Source organism: Sciurus carolinensis, chromosome 1 (assembly GCF_902686445.1).
Source record: "Sciurus carolinensis chromosome 1, mSciCar1.2, whole genome shotgun sequence".
Classification (NCBI taxonomy): domain Eukaryota; kingdom Metazoa; phylum Chordata; class Mammalia; order Rodentia; family Sciuridae; genus Sciurus; species Sciurus carolinensis.
Genome location: NC_062213.1, coordinates 121965100 through 121980652, shown reverse-complemented (window position 1 = coordinate 121980652; position 15553 = coordinate 121965100). Strand labels below are relative to the sequence as shown.

Genomic DNA, 15553 nt, shown 5'->3' with positions numbered 1-15553 from the left:
ATATTTATCTACTTAGAGATAGGAAGATAGATCTTTATTAGATATGAGAAAGAAAATGCATAAATGTCAATCAAGAAAGTATATTAGTAAGGAAATTTTGAAAGATAATACTATGTAGTATTAGTTGAGTTTATTTGTCGGGGTACCCGGGACCCCTGGCCCTAGGTGTGGCTAAGATGGCGCCTGGCAGTGAGCCAGAGCAGTTAACTTTTGCACAAACATCTGACATCATTTTAAGGAAGTCTTTATGACTGGTTCTCTGGTCTCATGCACAACGCATGATCTCGGTATGCCCTGCTTGGCTCTCTGTATCTGTCCACGCTTTTCCCTCGTGTGCTCTCCTTTGATTGGTGGTTTTACCTATATAAGGTCTGTAACTTCCCTGCTGGGGAGGAAAATAGGATAAGAAAAAGAAACAATAGAAGCAGAAGGACAGCGCGCAATAAAGCATTGAAACTTCAACCAGGTGTCATGTTTCTCTGCGGGCAGGGAATGCAACAAGTGGTGCCGAAACCCGGGAACAAGTAAGTAAATCATAATTAAAAAGATATAAAGGGATCAAAGGGAGGCAGCCTCGACGTTCGCGGTTGAGCAACTTAATGGGACACGTGAAAGGTGGTCCACCAAAAGGAAAAAGAAATAAATATTAGAAAGTACTAACCAGAGGGGCACGCGAAAGGCGGTCCATAATTAGAAAAGAGATAAGAAGGTAATAAACAGAAGGACACGCGAAAGGCGGTCCATAAATAAAAAAGAGGGATCAATAAAAAAAAAAAAAAAAAAAAGGAGTGGACTAGTGAAAGGCAGTCCGGAGACAGAGCCAAGCGAAACGCGGCTTGGAGTGGACTAGCGAAAGGCAGTCTGGAGACAGAGCTAAGTGAAACGAGGCTCGGGGTGGACTAGCGGAAAGCAGTCCACCTTAAAAGTATTAAAGTGAAAGTGGCACATTAAAAGTATTAAAGTGAAAGTAGCACGCGAAAGGCGACTACACGCTGGACTAAGCGGAAAGCGGTCCATCTTAAAGGTATTAAAGTGAAAGTAGCACGCGAAAGGCGGCTACACCCTGGACTAAGTGAAAAGCGGTCCACATTAAAAGTATTAAAGTGAAAGTGGCACTCGAAAGGGGGCAAATTAATCATGGGTTCTGAGGTGTCTAGAGTTCGCATGGAAGGACTATTAAAGGCTTTATTAAAGGCTAATGGAGCACCTTTAAAGGTTTCCTCAACTAGGAAGTTTTTAAAAGCTGTAGAAGATAAAGCCCCTTGGTTTTTAAATGCGGGATTGTTGAATCAAGAGAAACTATCACAAGAGACAGAAAAAGGCCCCCCTCCTGATCCCTTCCACGCAGCTCCATGGCCACCTAGGGAGGGAACACCCGTGTCCTTGAAGCAGTCCTCCCCCTAGGCAGAGATCTCAGCAGCTCCATTCCTCAAAAGTAGTAAGAAATAATGTTTTGTGATTTTCTGCATTCAAACCTAACCTGATTTCTCAACCAGGAAGAAAAAGGGTTTAAAAGTCCTGGGTGATCCTCCCTCCCCCCTGCCTGGCCTTGCTGAAGCCTGAATTGGAATGTAGACTGCAGTAGTCAGTCTCAGCGGGAAAGGAGGTAACCTGAAGATAAAAAAAAAAAAAAAAAAAAAAAAAGGTGTCTGTTTTAAACTTCTGGGCTGCTACACAGAACTAACTCATTTTCCAGGATTCTTGTTTTGTTTTGTTTTTCTTTAATGCTGTATTTTTGAGCTCATAATTTTGATCTTGCATACCTAGGTTAATGATTTTTTTTTCTTTTTGATCAGTTCTATTTTTTATTTAACTAGAGTTTTTGAACATCTGTTACATTGCAATGGAAATTCACCTATAAAGTTACAAGGCCTTTGATTTGTGTTATGTGTATGTTGTGCTGTCTAATGTCATGTTTTGTCTGTATCAAAACTGAGCGCTCCTAAAATTAAAATTTAAAAATGGATCCAAATACTTTTATTCACGTGATTTAAAAAGGTTCAATTTAAATTGAGTAAATTAATAAAAGTGAAATGTCTTTAAAAATAACTTGCAAGTCTCTAGGTGGTCAAACTAATGGAATGTTGATGTTAAACAATGTCTAATATCAATTGTTTCTAGGACCTTTCTTCAACAGGAAAGAGACAGCAAATACTGTTCAGGACACTTGTCTAATATCTTGAGTAAAAACAAGGTTACTAAGAGTTATGTCTTAACAAGTACAATTCTATATACAAAGGTTCTAAAGGTTTCAACTGTGTTTCAGTTAGAGTACTATAAACAACAAAGTATTTTATCTTGTTAAAATGGTGTAATTTATCTAAATTCAAAAAATTTCATAAGAGTTGTTTCAGAATGTGAACAAAAGGGGGTCAACACATAAAAAAAAAAGGTTCTAAAAATACAACTATATTTAGTGAAGAAGAAAATCTTTCTGGATAAGAAAGTGTTATATAATGAAATACATGAGGGTCTAAGTAAGTGCTAAAAAAGTCTGTGTGTAAGTGAAGGACAAGTTTCAACAAGTCTGTGTGTAACTAAGTTGGTTGTATGTATGTAAAACAGCTAAAGCTATTTAAGGTTTTCCCTAAGGTGAAATACTAATGTTCTGATATAAGCCAAAGTTTAATCTATATGGTAAAATGACATGGTGAAATAACAAGGATTTCTTAGAAACACTAATTTACTCTTAACTTTGTGTCTATTAGTTTTATTCTTTAAAACAATTAGTCTTAAAAATTGGGGTTTATACAATTATGGTTAAACAACTGTTAAGAGTATTGTACTATGTTACAGAGTCTAAATTTTCCTTTAAAAACTAAATTTAGTAAGATTAAAGTGTCAAGGTAATTGTGAAATGGTCACTCCTTGTATATTAAATGTATTCATATTTTCCAAGTATACAAGTTTTAAAGCAGGGTATTTATCAAGCTGCTATTCTCCAAACTTCTCTCTCAATGTTGGAATGCTTCTAGGTTCTCATGAGCAGTCTTAATGCCTATTCCTACCAGCTAAAATATTACAATCATATCCCAAAGCTGTTGCTCAAGTAATATTTAAGGGAATGGAATCTTGCATTACTGTCTTTGGAATCCATCCTTCTATCATTATAACCCGTTATTCCACTCAGCAAATTAAATGGCTAAGCAATAATGATGATGATTGGTCAGTATTATATTGTTCCACCTCAGCTCAGTTTGATAACCATTATCCCCAACATCCTTGGATTCAGTTTTGTAAAGTTACTCCCATAATTTTTCCAAAAGTGACTAGTGCCCAACCTATTAAAAATTGTATAACTATATTTACTGATGGATCTAATAATGGAGTAGGCGCTGCACTTGTTCATGATCAACTTCAAACTATAATAGTTCAATCCAACTCGGCACAAGTTACTGAGCTCGCAGCTGTGGTGTTGGCTTTTAAAATAGCAGATAATCAGCCGTTTAGTCTCCTATCTGATAGTTCATATGTTGTTAATGCTTTAAGTGTTCTTGAAACTGTGCCATGTATTTCTTCTTTATCCACCGTGGCTTCCTATTTCACTACACTGCAAAACCTTATTCTGCAGCATAAACATCCATTCTATATAGGACATATTAGGGCTCATTCTAATTTACCGGGACCTTTGGCTAGAGCAAATGATTTGGTGGATATGGCTACCAAATCCGTTTTTGTTTTTTCCATAGAGGAACAAGCAAAACTCTTTCATGAGAAATTCCATGTAAATTCCACTACCTTGAGTAGAAAATTTCCTATCTCTAAATGTGTGGCTCGGCAAATAGTAAAAATTGTCAACACTGTGCTCCTTTGATCCCAGTACAATCTTTTGGAGTCAATCCCAGGGGATTGTTACCTAATCATGTTTGGCAAATGGATGTAACTCATATTCCTGAATTTGGTACTGTAAAGTATGTACATGTGTCAGTAGACACTGCTTCAGGGGTCATCATGGCTTCCGCTCACTCTGGAGAAAAGGTAAAAGATGTCATTCAACACTGCCTACAAGCGTTTGCTTGCTGGGGCATACCTAAAGTTATAAAAACAGATAATGGTCCTGCTTATACCTCCAAAAGCTTCCGGCTATTTCTACAAACATTTAATATTCAATTGATTACTGGTATTCCCTATAATCCACAAGGACAAGGTATAGTCGAGAGGACGCATCTCACCTTAAAAAATTGTCTTAATAAACAAAAAGGGGGAATAGGAGCCTCCTTTAAATCTCCCAAGGACAAAATTAATCTGATTCTTTTTATTTTAAATTTTTTGACTATAGACAATTATGGACACTCTGCGGCTGATCGCCATAGCAACCCTTCCCCTGTCCCTCAAACATGGGCCAAGTGGAAAGACATATTGACAGGTTGCTGGAAAGGACCAGATCCAGTATTACGTTGGGTCTGAGAGTCTGTTTGTATTTTTCCACAGGATCAACAAACTCCGATCTGGGTTCCTGAAAGACTGACCAGACCTATACAACATGGAAGTGATACTACTCCTCCTCACTATAGTGAGCCTTCCCATAACTGCAAAGACACAAGCGGACAGCCAGACCCAAAACCTGTGGGCAATAGTTAAAGCTTGGCCATATCCTTTACCGTTAACTAATACTTCCTCTCTACTCCCTCCGTTGTTCACCACCAATGCGGCTACAGGATTACCCACTACACTTTATGATCCAGAGACTCAACCATATAATTCTTCCGCTATCTCCCTCCCTGGAGCCTTATGCTTTGATATACCTGAGGATAATGCTATTAGTAATAATAACTCTAGCCCTTGTATTGTTCTCCAAAAGCAGGTACAGGGTCTCTTTTATAAGAGTATGGAATCCCCTTATGCTCCGCTCCAGGGTTATGCTACGCTTGGTCTTCAGTATGTCAATAATAATTTAATAACCATATCAAGGACATACTGGAAAGGGGAAGCTACTTTGATCACAGGATTTGTACCTTACAAATTACCTCTTCCCACTAATGGGTTTAAAAATCCCAGAAATTTTCCTCCATGTAATCCAAAATTTTCCACACCTCCCATTTGGACAGGTTGTCAAAATGCCAAGCGAGCGACCCCGGTTCAACATGGATTTTTCTTCACACCAAATTTTACTTCCCAGCGTACCACTGATAATTTTGCTGATCATGACGCCAACTTGGGCATGGAGTGCGTTAATCCTTTTGATAGCTGGTTGCTATTCACCTCGACTTCAGGATATACTAACTTACAACCTTTTTTTGCTCTTAAAGGAGGATCTTTTAGACAATGCGAATGGAACTCTTCGGCGTGGAGCGGAAAAAATGCTGGAGCTGAGACTACTACTAACTGTACTAGAGACATTACATTCTCATCCACTCCAGCCTGTGTGTTCCCTCCTTTTATGTTTCTACTAACCAATATTTCCAATAACACAACCCTTGATTGCTCTCAATCTAGTTGCTACCTTTCTCAATGTTGGAATGTTACCAATTTCTCCCGCGCAGTCTTAATACGCATCCCTACCTTCCTACCTATCCCAGTCTCTGTTACAGATGCAGAATTACCAGTGCTACTATCAAGAAATAAAAGACAATTTGGCATCACGGCAGCTATGGTTGCAGCCGTTGTTGCGTCGGCGGCGGCCGCCGCAACTGCAGCTGCTACATTGACAACTACTATACAGACAGCGACTGCAGTCAACCATTTAGCTGAAAACACAGCTACTGCCTTACAAACTCAAGAGACTTTAAATCAACATTTAAGGGCAGGCTTACTCCTGGTGAATCAAAGAGTGGACCTATTACAAGAACAAGTGGACATATTACAAGAACATTTGGGACTGGGATGTGTTTACTCTTTAAGAGCTGTTTGTGTTACCCCTATTGTATATGATAATTTCAGCACTGCAGCTAAGTTATCTAGTAATTTGTCACTTTACCTTACTTCTACTTGGTCATCTCAATTTGATAATCTTACCTCACAACTTAGAGCCGAAATTGTCAAAGTTAATTCTACTGGGGTACATATTGCTTCTGTATCTGAGATGGCTAAATGGTTTTCTTCTGCTTTCAATTTTGTAAAACAGTGGGCAGGTCTGGGCACTTTGGGACTGCTTCTCCTCATTGGTATCCTTTTCCTCACTCGTCTGTTTGTGCGTCTACGAGCCAGCCAACACAGGGATCGGATTATCTTTCATCAGGCCATGACCGCCCTAGAGGCCGGCAGCTCCCCACAAGTGTGGCTCTCGATGCTGGACCGGTAGTCAAAGACGGGTAATGAAGGAGGTGGCTATGTACCAACCTAAGACAGGAGCTGCAGCATGCTCTGCAGACTCTGATGACGGGTAAGGACATATGCTGACCACTCAACCTAAGACAGGCACGGTCCCGAGCTTTAATTTTATAATAAAAAAGGGGGAACTGTCGGGGTACCCGGGACCCCTGGCCCTAGGTGTGGCTAAGATGGCGCCTGGCAGTGAGCCAGAGCAGTTAACTTTTGCACAAACATCTGACATCATTTTAAGGAAGTCTTTATGACTGGTTCTCTGGTCTCATGCACAACGCATGATCTCGGTATGCCCTGCTTGGCTCTCTGTATCTGTCCACACTTTTCCCTCGTGTGCTCTCCTTTGATTGGTGGTTTTACCTATATAAGGTCTGTAACTTCCCTGCTGGGGAGGAAAATAGGATAAGAAAAAGAAACAATAGAAGCAGAAGGACAGCGCGCAATAAAGCATTGAAACTTCAACCAGGTGTTGTGTTTCTCTGCTGGCAGGGAACGCAACATTTATTGATTTATAAAGGGTAAGAATCCATCAAACTATCTGAATTACATAAATGGAAAACATAACCAATCTAATTCCAGATGCATAAATGAAAATTAGCAAAGCCTCTCATTGATGTGTATGTAAGTCACTTTTAGTTGTAATGACTTTTATTCATGATCAATTGGGAAATTTGCCTACAGGATCTTGAAGTCATTTCTTTTGTATACAATGATATATACTTTCAAGTATTAATAAAAATAATCTTAGAATACAAAAGTGCATCTTGTAAATATATTCTTGCTAATTAGGAATCTCTGCACACTGATAATGTAGCATTTTCATTTAATAAGATGAAAATTCTAGGACTGTATTTGAAATGACTAAAATTTATAGTGAGGAAATAAGTTCAGTCTTGTAATATTATCAGGACTGAGCTTCAGAGATAAACCAGGTTAAAGAGATCAGCAAAATAGCATTTTTCTTTTTGTGTTAATATGAAGCACAAGAGTTATATACATATTCCTAGAAACTATAAAGAAAAGAAATTAGTACTGCATGTAAACTAAGTGTCAGTCAGTATAAAAATACACTGTATGTATGTCTATAAAAACATTATTGCTTTGACCCATTTTCTACCAGCAATTGGACAAGATCAGGTGGATCTCAATGTTTTTAAATTGATATGAGCAATTGTGTAGATATGCCCTCCTATTATAGTTAGCAGCACTTCACAGAGAAAAATGTGAAGGTAACACTCTAGATGAAAAATTAGGTTAAGAATTTTTTAAAAAATAAATGTTTAATTAATGCAGAATAACAGCTCTGGTGGTAGGATGGAGCCCTTTGTTCGTAAAGACAAAGCTTTTTAAAAATCATGAAAAACACTATAATAATCATGGTCTAGGGCTGTGGATGCTGTTCAGTGGCAAAGCACTTTCCTAGCATCTGCAAGGCCAGGGATTCAATCTGCAGAATCACACACAAAAACATGTGCATTTATTAATAAATGTAATAGTTGATTTTGAAATCCAAAGTTTTTTGAAACAGTTTGCAAGTGAACTTTAAACCGATAAAAGGAAGGTGATAAATGTATATCATTATCATTGCTCACTTATTTTTGGTGAATGCACCCACATTCGTCACCTTCTGAAAGATAGAGAAACATTGGTAAGTATTGTAACTGTTTTAACTTTTTTTTTTCCTTCTTGAAAAATATAAAAACAGCAACTGAATTTCTCAAGACACTTAGTATTGCCTTAATGGGAAGACATCATTCTGTGTGGTGTGGGGAAACTTCTCAAACAATGATCAATTTACAGCCTTTAGGTAAATTTTGTAATTTTTTTTTTTTTAATTCCTTCGGTTCACTTTAGAACATTGTTTTTTACTAACTACCACTAATTACATGCCACCCTAAATAGATTATTTTGATATTGCATCTTTTAGACTGAAATGTCCTCTAATGTGTTTACAGTTAACATTCAATGAAAACTTATTAATATTTAATTGACTTGCCAAATGCAATTGTTTCTACAGAAAATGGGAGTACATCAGGTGATTACCTTGTAATAAATGAAGGAAAAACGCAAAATTCTCACTCATTTGGTCAGATGCATTTTGCAATTTTCAGGGTTCTAGAATTTTCAGTTCACAGATATGATTGATGTGAATTTGAATTAGTTTGCAATCTTCATGTTCATTTTGAATGTGTTTTTATTGCATTTTGATTATTTTTAGAAGTTTCACAATGTCAGCCTGCATTTTTTAATAATGGAAAACCTTTTCTTACAATCTTACCAATTAAATATAAAAGACTAATGAATTTTAATTTATCTGGATTTAATTTACTTAATTATTAATTTTTAACACTGTCTGTATCTCATTGGAATAGTCCATAACTTTTAGTGGAAAAATTATGATTTTAGCAGGAAAACACAGGAAAGTATATATGGTTTTGTATTGAAAAGTTCAATAATTTGATTTAGACCATTTAGGAAGTCCTAAGAGAGTGTGGCAACTGTAATGGGAGGAGTGTAGTTACCTGGTTCAAAGGAGTGATTTTAACAAAACAGTAAATCTCACTGGACTCTGGCTTGTTTACATTCATATTCTTTCAAATCACGGTTCATGTTTTCATTGTTAAAAATAAATTGACACTCTTTTGAGAGTCTAAAAAACAAATTAAAATGAGAACTTTTTTAGCTGACCTAGCACAAGGGAAAAAATGATGAAATGATGACACAAGCCTTATGTGTCCTTTTTCTCTTTCTTTTTTTCCCCTTTTCTTCTTATCTTTCTTTGTTCTTTCTTTTTTATCCTTCCTTCTTTCTTTCAAAGTTTGAGTACTTGATGCTTCTGATTTCTGACTACTTTAGTAATAAATGCTTTACTAATTTCTCTGTTATCTATGTAAGTAAATCAAGTATCTAAACTGAAAGAAGTTTGTGAGAATATAACTAAAAGTTAAAATAAAAAATCAATTAAAAAGTTCTTATTTAAAAAGTCAGATGGAAAATTTACATTTATCTCACGCAGTGGGTGATGTGAGATGGAGAATTTTGCAGAAGTTGGGCAATTTTTCTTGAACTGCATAAACTACTGAGAATAGAAATATTCCTGTGATGTGCTCATTCCACTAAAAATTGGAGTGAATTGAAAATAGCTCTGTGTGATGAAAGTTCTTATGGCAAAGGAATAAGCTAGAACTGGTATGAAATCCTCCTAATGTAGATATTTTGGGGATAGACGTTTGGAGTAAAGTGGCATGTTGTTACACTTGTACATTGTAAGACATTTTTTAAAATTCAGTATCCTGAGAACAGAAACACTAACTTTCTTGACTCATGAACTAAAAGCAGGTGATCTTATCCTTCAGGATATTCTTATCTGTAGCAAGAAGACAAAGAGGTTGATACTACTGCTGCTGTCATAGTCAGACATATTCCTAACATTTCTTAATCATAACCTTATGGTTTATACAAATTATACACAGGAAAATGTTTCTGAGTGATTTTCTTTCCCCCTGGATGACTGTATGTTGATTGAGTTACAGCATTATGTAGTAATCTTGTCTCATTTAAATCAAGTAAATCAGAGAACTTGTCCATGATTTAAGCAATATCAAACCTACCCTAAAAGTCTAAAATAATTTCCAGTTTAGTGCCATAGATATTTCACAATATTAACTCAGAATTTTTCTAGTCTTTCAAATAGATTCCTTTGTTCCTATGGCTCTGAGTGACTAATATATTTGTTTAGGAAACTATAATTGAACTTTCAGGATTTGAAATACTTAGTGTGTGTGTTTTGCAAAAATGCTATCTTTTTATAGGAACTATACATATGTTGTAGTTCAGGGATGTTAAATATTTTTAATGTTCATTTGATATCACAAACTTGGGAATACTCAATGCCAGAGTTTATAGATTTAAAACAGGGAGGTTAGGATTGTTTAGGTTCCTTGTTTAAATGTGCATTTCTTTCTCTCTCTCTCTCTCTCTCTCTCTCTCTCTCTCTCTGAAGTTCAGAGGTTTTTAATATACCCCATTATTCATATGACATTATTATAATGATTTCTCAATATTCCAAGTAAAGCAATTAATAGCATTCAGAGGTATTTGGTCATAAGCAGACGTATTTTAGCTAACTGTTTCATGTGTTGAGAATCCTCAGAGAAGGCTAACATTTGATTTATGTCTAAAAGTTTTCTTAAACATCTGGTAGAAATTGACATAAAGATTATCATTTATATTAAGCAAGAAATTACTATTTTAAACATTACAGTTGACATCCTATTAAAAGGCAAAATAGAACAAAAGCATTTAAAATCATATTAGTTTTTCATAACTATTTGGCATTAATTCAAGATTGACTTTCTAGTGGTCTGATATTCATGCATGTCTCATTTCAAAAGATATTTGATCTGTTGTTTATATATGCATTATTTAATTTAAACTATTTTAGTTAATTTCTAGTCACTAACATTGGAAAAAGATAGTGTACATTGACTAGAATATGTATTAATAAGTTATAGTGATTCATATTCATTTGTATCCATTATGATTTTAAATGTTTGATATGGATTCTTCTGTTATTTATTAATATGCAAAATGATGAGCATAGAAAACAAAATTTTTAAATGGCATTGATATATTTTAGATTTTTAAACTCATTTAGGAGTTTATAATATCCCTGAAATAATGCAATATCTTTTTAACACATCAGACTACTACACTAAGGTGAACCTCCTGGTATGTCACCAGATTACAGAGAGCTTATTGCCTCATAAAATATTCCACCTCATTATTGTATAACTCTAATGTTAGAAATATATCCTTTATGTTAAATTGAAATTACAAATACATTTTTTATACAGAAGCCATTAGATTATAAAAATTGTTACTGCATTTCTTCCCCTTGATATTGTTACTCAAAATGCCAGGCACCAGGTCAAACAATTGCAGAACAGTTGTGAAAAAGCATATGGAATTTTGACAGTTCCAATTTCTTTACTTCAGAACCTCATGTTCAACTGGGCATGTGAAATTTCCAAAAGAAGAAAATGACTTGCTGCATTTGTCAGAACTTAAATCAGCAAAAGTCACCGTCAATAGATCTCTTCCACAAAATAGCAGTTTGTGAAACATTAGAGAAGGCTGTTCAGTTTCTGAATCTCCTTGCCTTTGCTCACAGAATGGGAGATGTATTAAAGTCCATTTGGCTATGGTAATGGCTGTGGGGATTGTAAGCTAGCATCAATTCCAACCGACGAATGTCCATTTTGATTGGCTATCTTCATAGGGGAGTGTTCATTTTACTGGTTCTTCAATATTTTGAATACTTGGCATGAATATCCTTAGTTATTATCTTGTGAAGGTGTGTTTGTAATTATTTAATTAATTAATTTCTTTGTTTATTTTTATTATATCAAGTCAAAATACAATGTTTTTTCCTAATAAAACTCTATTTTATGTTGTTATTTTATTTTATTTTGTCTGAGTTGTATTAGATCAAGTACTTTATTGAGGGTTGGGGACCAAGGGGTCTGGCTCAGGGCCAGTACTGCCCTGGACCATGACTCTGTGTGTAGGTGAGGAGGGAGGTCCTGGGAATTAAGCTACATCTAGTCTACTGAGATGTAGATTGGTGCTCCACTACCGAGCAATATCCCTCTTTATTTTTTGAGGCAGTCTTACTAAGTTGCCCAGGCTGGCCTCAAACTTGCCATCCTCCTTCCTTAGCCTCCCTGGCTGCTGGGATTATAGGTGTATGCACCATACCCAGCCAGCGGTGGTTCTTTTTTTTTTTTTTTTTATTGTAAACAAATGGGATACAGGTAGTCTCTCTGTTTGTACATGGTGTAAAGGCATACCATTTGTGTAATCATAAATTTACATAGGGTAATGTTGTTTGATTCATTCTGTTATTTTTTCCCTTCCCCCACCCCTCCCACCACTCTTTTCCCTCTATACAGTCCTTTCTTCCTCCATTCTTGCCCCCCTCCCTAACCCTAACTCTAACTCTAACACTAACCCCTCCCACCCCCCATTATGTGTCATCATCCACTTATTAGCGATATCATTTGCCCTTTGGTTTTTTGAGATTGGCTTATCTCACTTAGCATGATATTCTCCAATTTCATCCATTTGCCAGCTGTGGTTCTTGGAGGCAATTTGAGACATTTCTGAGCCAGGGTTTCCACCCTCCAGTAATATTGACCCTCTTGATGCAAAAATGTGAAGCTGAGATACTCTGGGGCAAACACAGGACTCTGTGAACCATGACTGATGGCATATGTGAGGGCTATTGTACAATCAGGAGTAATAGTCTGAGGAATTTCACCCTCGACTGCTTACTGACTTCCTTGATGAGGGGATTGGGGATCTCCAGGACTGGCATTTATCCCACTCCCTCCCTGTCCTCTAACTCCAGTTCCCCTGGGGTTAGATCAAAGTGGAGGGGAAAGAGGAAAAGTTCTCTCACCTTCCCCCATGAGGACAAGCAAAAGGGGGGTAGCACGAGGAGTGTGGCTGTGAGGGACATACCACTGCCCCTGCACTTATGTCTACCCTATCTTTTAGTGCAAGGGATTTAAGGTGAATTCCATGTAGATCATTTTTCATACACATGGAGAAAAGCCAGGAAAAAGATCCAAATGTCTTCATGTTTCTTTGTGTGGTCCAAGCAAGAAAAACCAACCCACAAAAATGCATGTGCTGCTTCATGAGCACAGAACTCCCAGCAGAGGGCTGGACCAGAAGGGACCGGCTTCTATCAACCACCACCCACTTTGAGAGTCAGGCCCTGAACCAGCAGGGACTGCAGAGGCCACTGAGGCCTCATGTTGACATCAGAGCAAAGCAAGGCAGAACCTCAGAAGTCAGAGGTAGGGCCCCAGGTATTCCCACTGGGATACTTTCCCTTCTTAGGACAAGGTGTGCCCAGGATGGCTATCTCTGGGCTATCTTCTGTGCCTCAAACTCATTTCATTGGCTCAGCAGAGGCAGTTACATTCTTGGCACATAAGGTAAACAGGTGAGAGCAATCTGGTGTTTGCTTAAAGTGACCAGGGGCCAGCCTCTGATCTCTACCTTGTGAGGAGCCGCCTACCAGGAGCTGATCCCTAATCTTGAGCTTCTCCATCTGGATCTCCCGCAGTGACCTCCTGAGCAGGGCCTTGGTCATGGCCTTCTAGGTTGTCAGGCTCTGTAGCCTTGGCCATCTTCAGATCCTTCACAGTCATCACCAACAGCACTGGGTCCCCGATACAGAACTGGACATCGGCCCCCACGGACAGCACAGCCCCATCCTGAGAGGCCTGCTTGCAAGGAGGAACCCTGAAGGCTCGTGTCCTCAGATCCACCCTCTGAAAGAAGTCAACGAAGGGCAGGAGCAGAACCATGCCAGGTCCCTGGGGCGTGCAGATCCGGCTGGAACACGATCATCTGCTCATAGGCACGATCTAGAGGGCAAACCAGATGGAAATGGGGAAGGTGATCAGCAGCGGCAAGAACCCCAGGAAACTGATGAGGCCATGCCAGAGGCAGGAGGACCACCTTTGGGGTACATCGTCCCCTGTCCCCGGACGCCCTGCTCCGGGGACAAGCAATCCTTCTGCGAGCCCAGAAAGCGCAAGCTCCACTGCCGGAAGCGGTCAAAATCCCCCAGTGGCAGTGCCCGGTACCCCGACCTGCAGAGCATGATTCCTAACAGGAGACGTCCCGTTAACCCCTGCCGGCCACCGCTTCCAGTAAAACTGTTTAGAAATACATGATTGGCATGTTATAAATTCCATATTTTTATTGACAGTCTATCAAACTAAATAAGTAAACTACTAATAGATTTAGATTTTATATTAATGGGTAAATTGAAAAGAAATTTCATAATTTTTCATATTAGGTACATATTCTTTACTTCATTGTAAACATACATTGATCTCTATAACTATAAATTTCTTTCACTCCAAGGTTTATTTAATATATTACATTTAACTCACATGAATTTTTCTTCAAATGCAATTCAATTAAAAAAAGAAAGTGAAAACAAGAAACCATATTTCTAAACAGCAAGTGGCAAATTCAAATGCATTCTTCTGTTTGTTGTGCTCAGTTGAATATGACCCCCTCCTCCCACCACACAACTTAGAGCATTGCAGTTCAGTTTTCTGGCAACGAATGGCTGCTGGGGGTCACCAAATATCTCTGATTTGCTACAACGTTTAAACTTCCACAAAAGCTATTTACTTCTTCATATATGAAGAACGCCAAGAACATTATCCTTTAAGTCATGCCTAGCTGCTAATAAATGGATGTATAAATGTCTAACAGCCAAGTCTCTAAACAGAGCCATGAGTGAGTACAGCAGACATTCTGTACAGAAGTAAAATAGAGTTAAAATCCGATTTTTCTACATAGCTATCATCATGCTGAGTATCTAACCAGACTGATGTGCAATTAGGAAATTCAAGTGAAACTGAAAATATACTAGTGGCACAGAAAGGTTCAGCAGTGCCTTATTAGGTTATAAGGCTACAATAATGTCTTTCCAGTGTTTCTCTTGGATGTCTACATTTTGGAAACAAAACAAAGACCCACATTTCTGTATTTAATACCTAGATTTGACATTAGGTCATTGCAGGACTATTGTCACTATAATTTCTTGCATATTTCTGAAACAAGTAGAAATTACATTCAAAATATCTTTTTATGCCCCCCCCCCTTTGGATGGTTAGGCATGATTTGATATAATGATCTTGTAGGATTCCTAGGCAATTTTACTGGGTTATATATTTATTGAGTATTATTCTGTGTTGGCACTAAGCTAAACAGTTTAACACACATCATTGCTTCCAGTTATAGTAACCACATTATATTCTATAAGACACATAATATTTTTAGTTTCTAGAAGAGTGAAAGTACATTAGGAATTTAAAAACCTGTTATGGTTTCATGACATGCTAAGAGCAGAGAGATCAGAATGAAAATCAAACTGAAAACTGGTTGACACAAATCCTCATGCCATAAAGTACTATATTACTCTCCCATTAGTCCTGATTTTAAATGATAAATTTATATATTAGCAATTTTTATGTCACAATGAAAAAGTTATTTATATATAAAGAAAAAACAAATCAAGGATAGCAGATCAAGGAGCAAAACATGAATAAACAGAAAATGGAGAATGACAGAAGAAACAAAGTGAAATGGGAGGCCTCTTTTCAGCATAGTGTCAGAAATCTTGATTGCTCTTTTATTTTAGGAATTATCTGCAAATTCAGATAGCTGTAGAAAGGTAAATTAAATCTAACAG

The 15553-nt window shown here is 37.4% G+C and overlaps 1 pseudogene; it reads right to left on the bottom strand.

Annotated features, from left to right (window-relative positions):
• Positions 1-13225: 13225 nt before the first annotated feature.
• On the bottom strand, positions 13226-13945 carry LOC124993534 (stomatin-like protein 1; annotated as a pseudogene).
• Positions 13946-15553: the final 1608 nt, after the last annotated feature.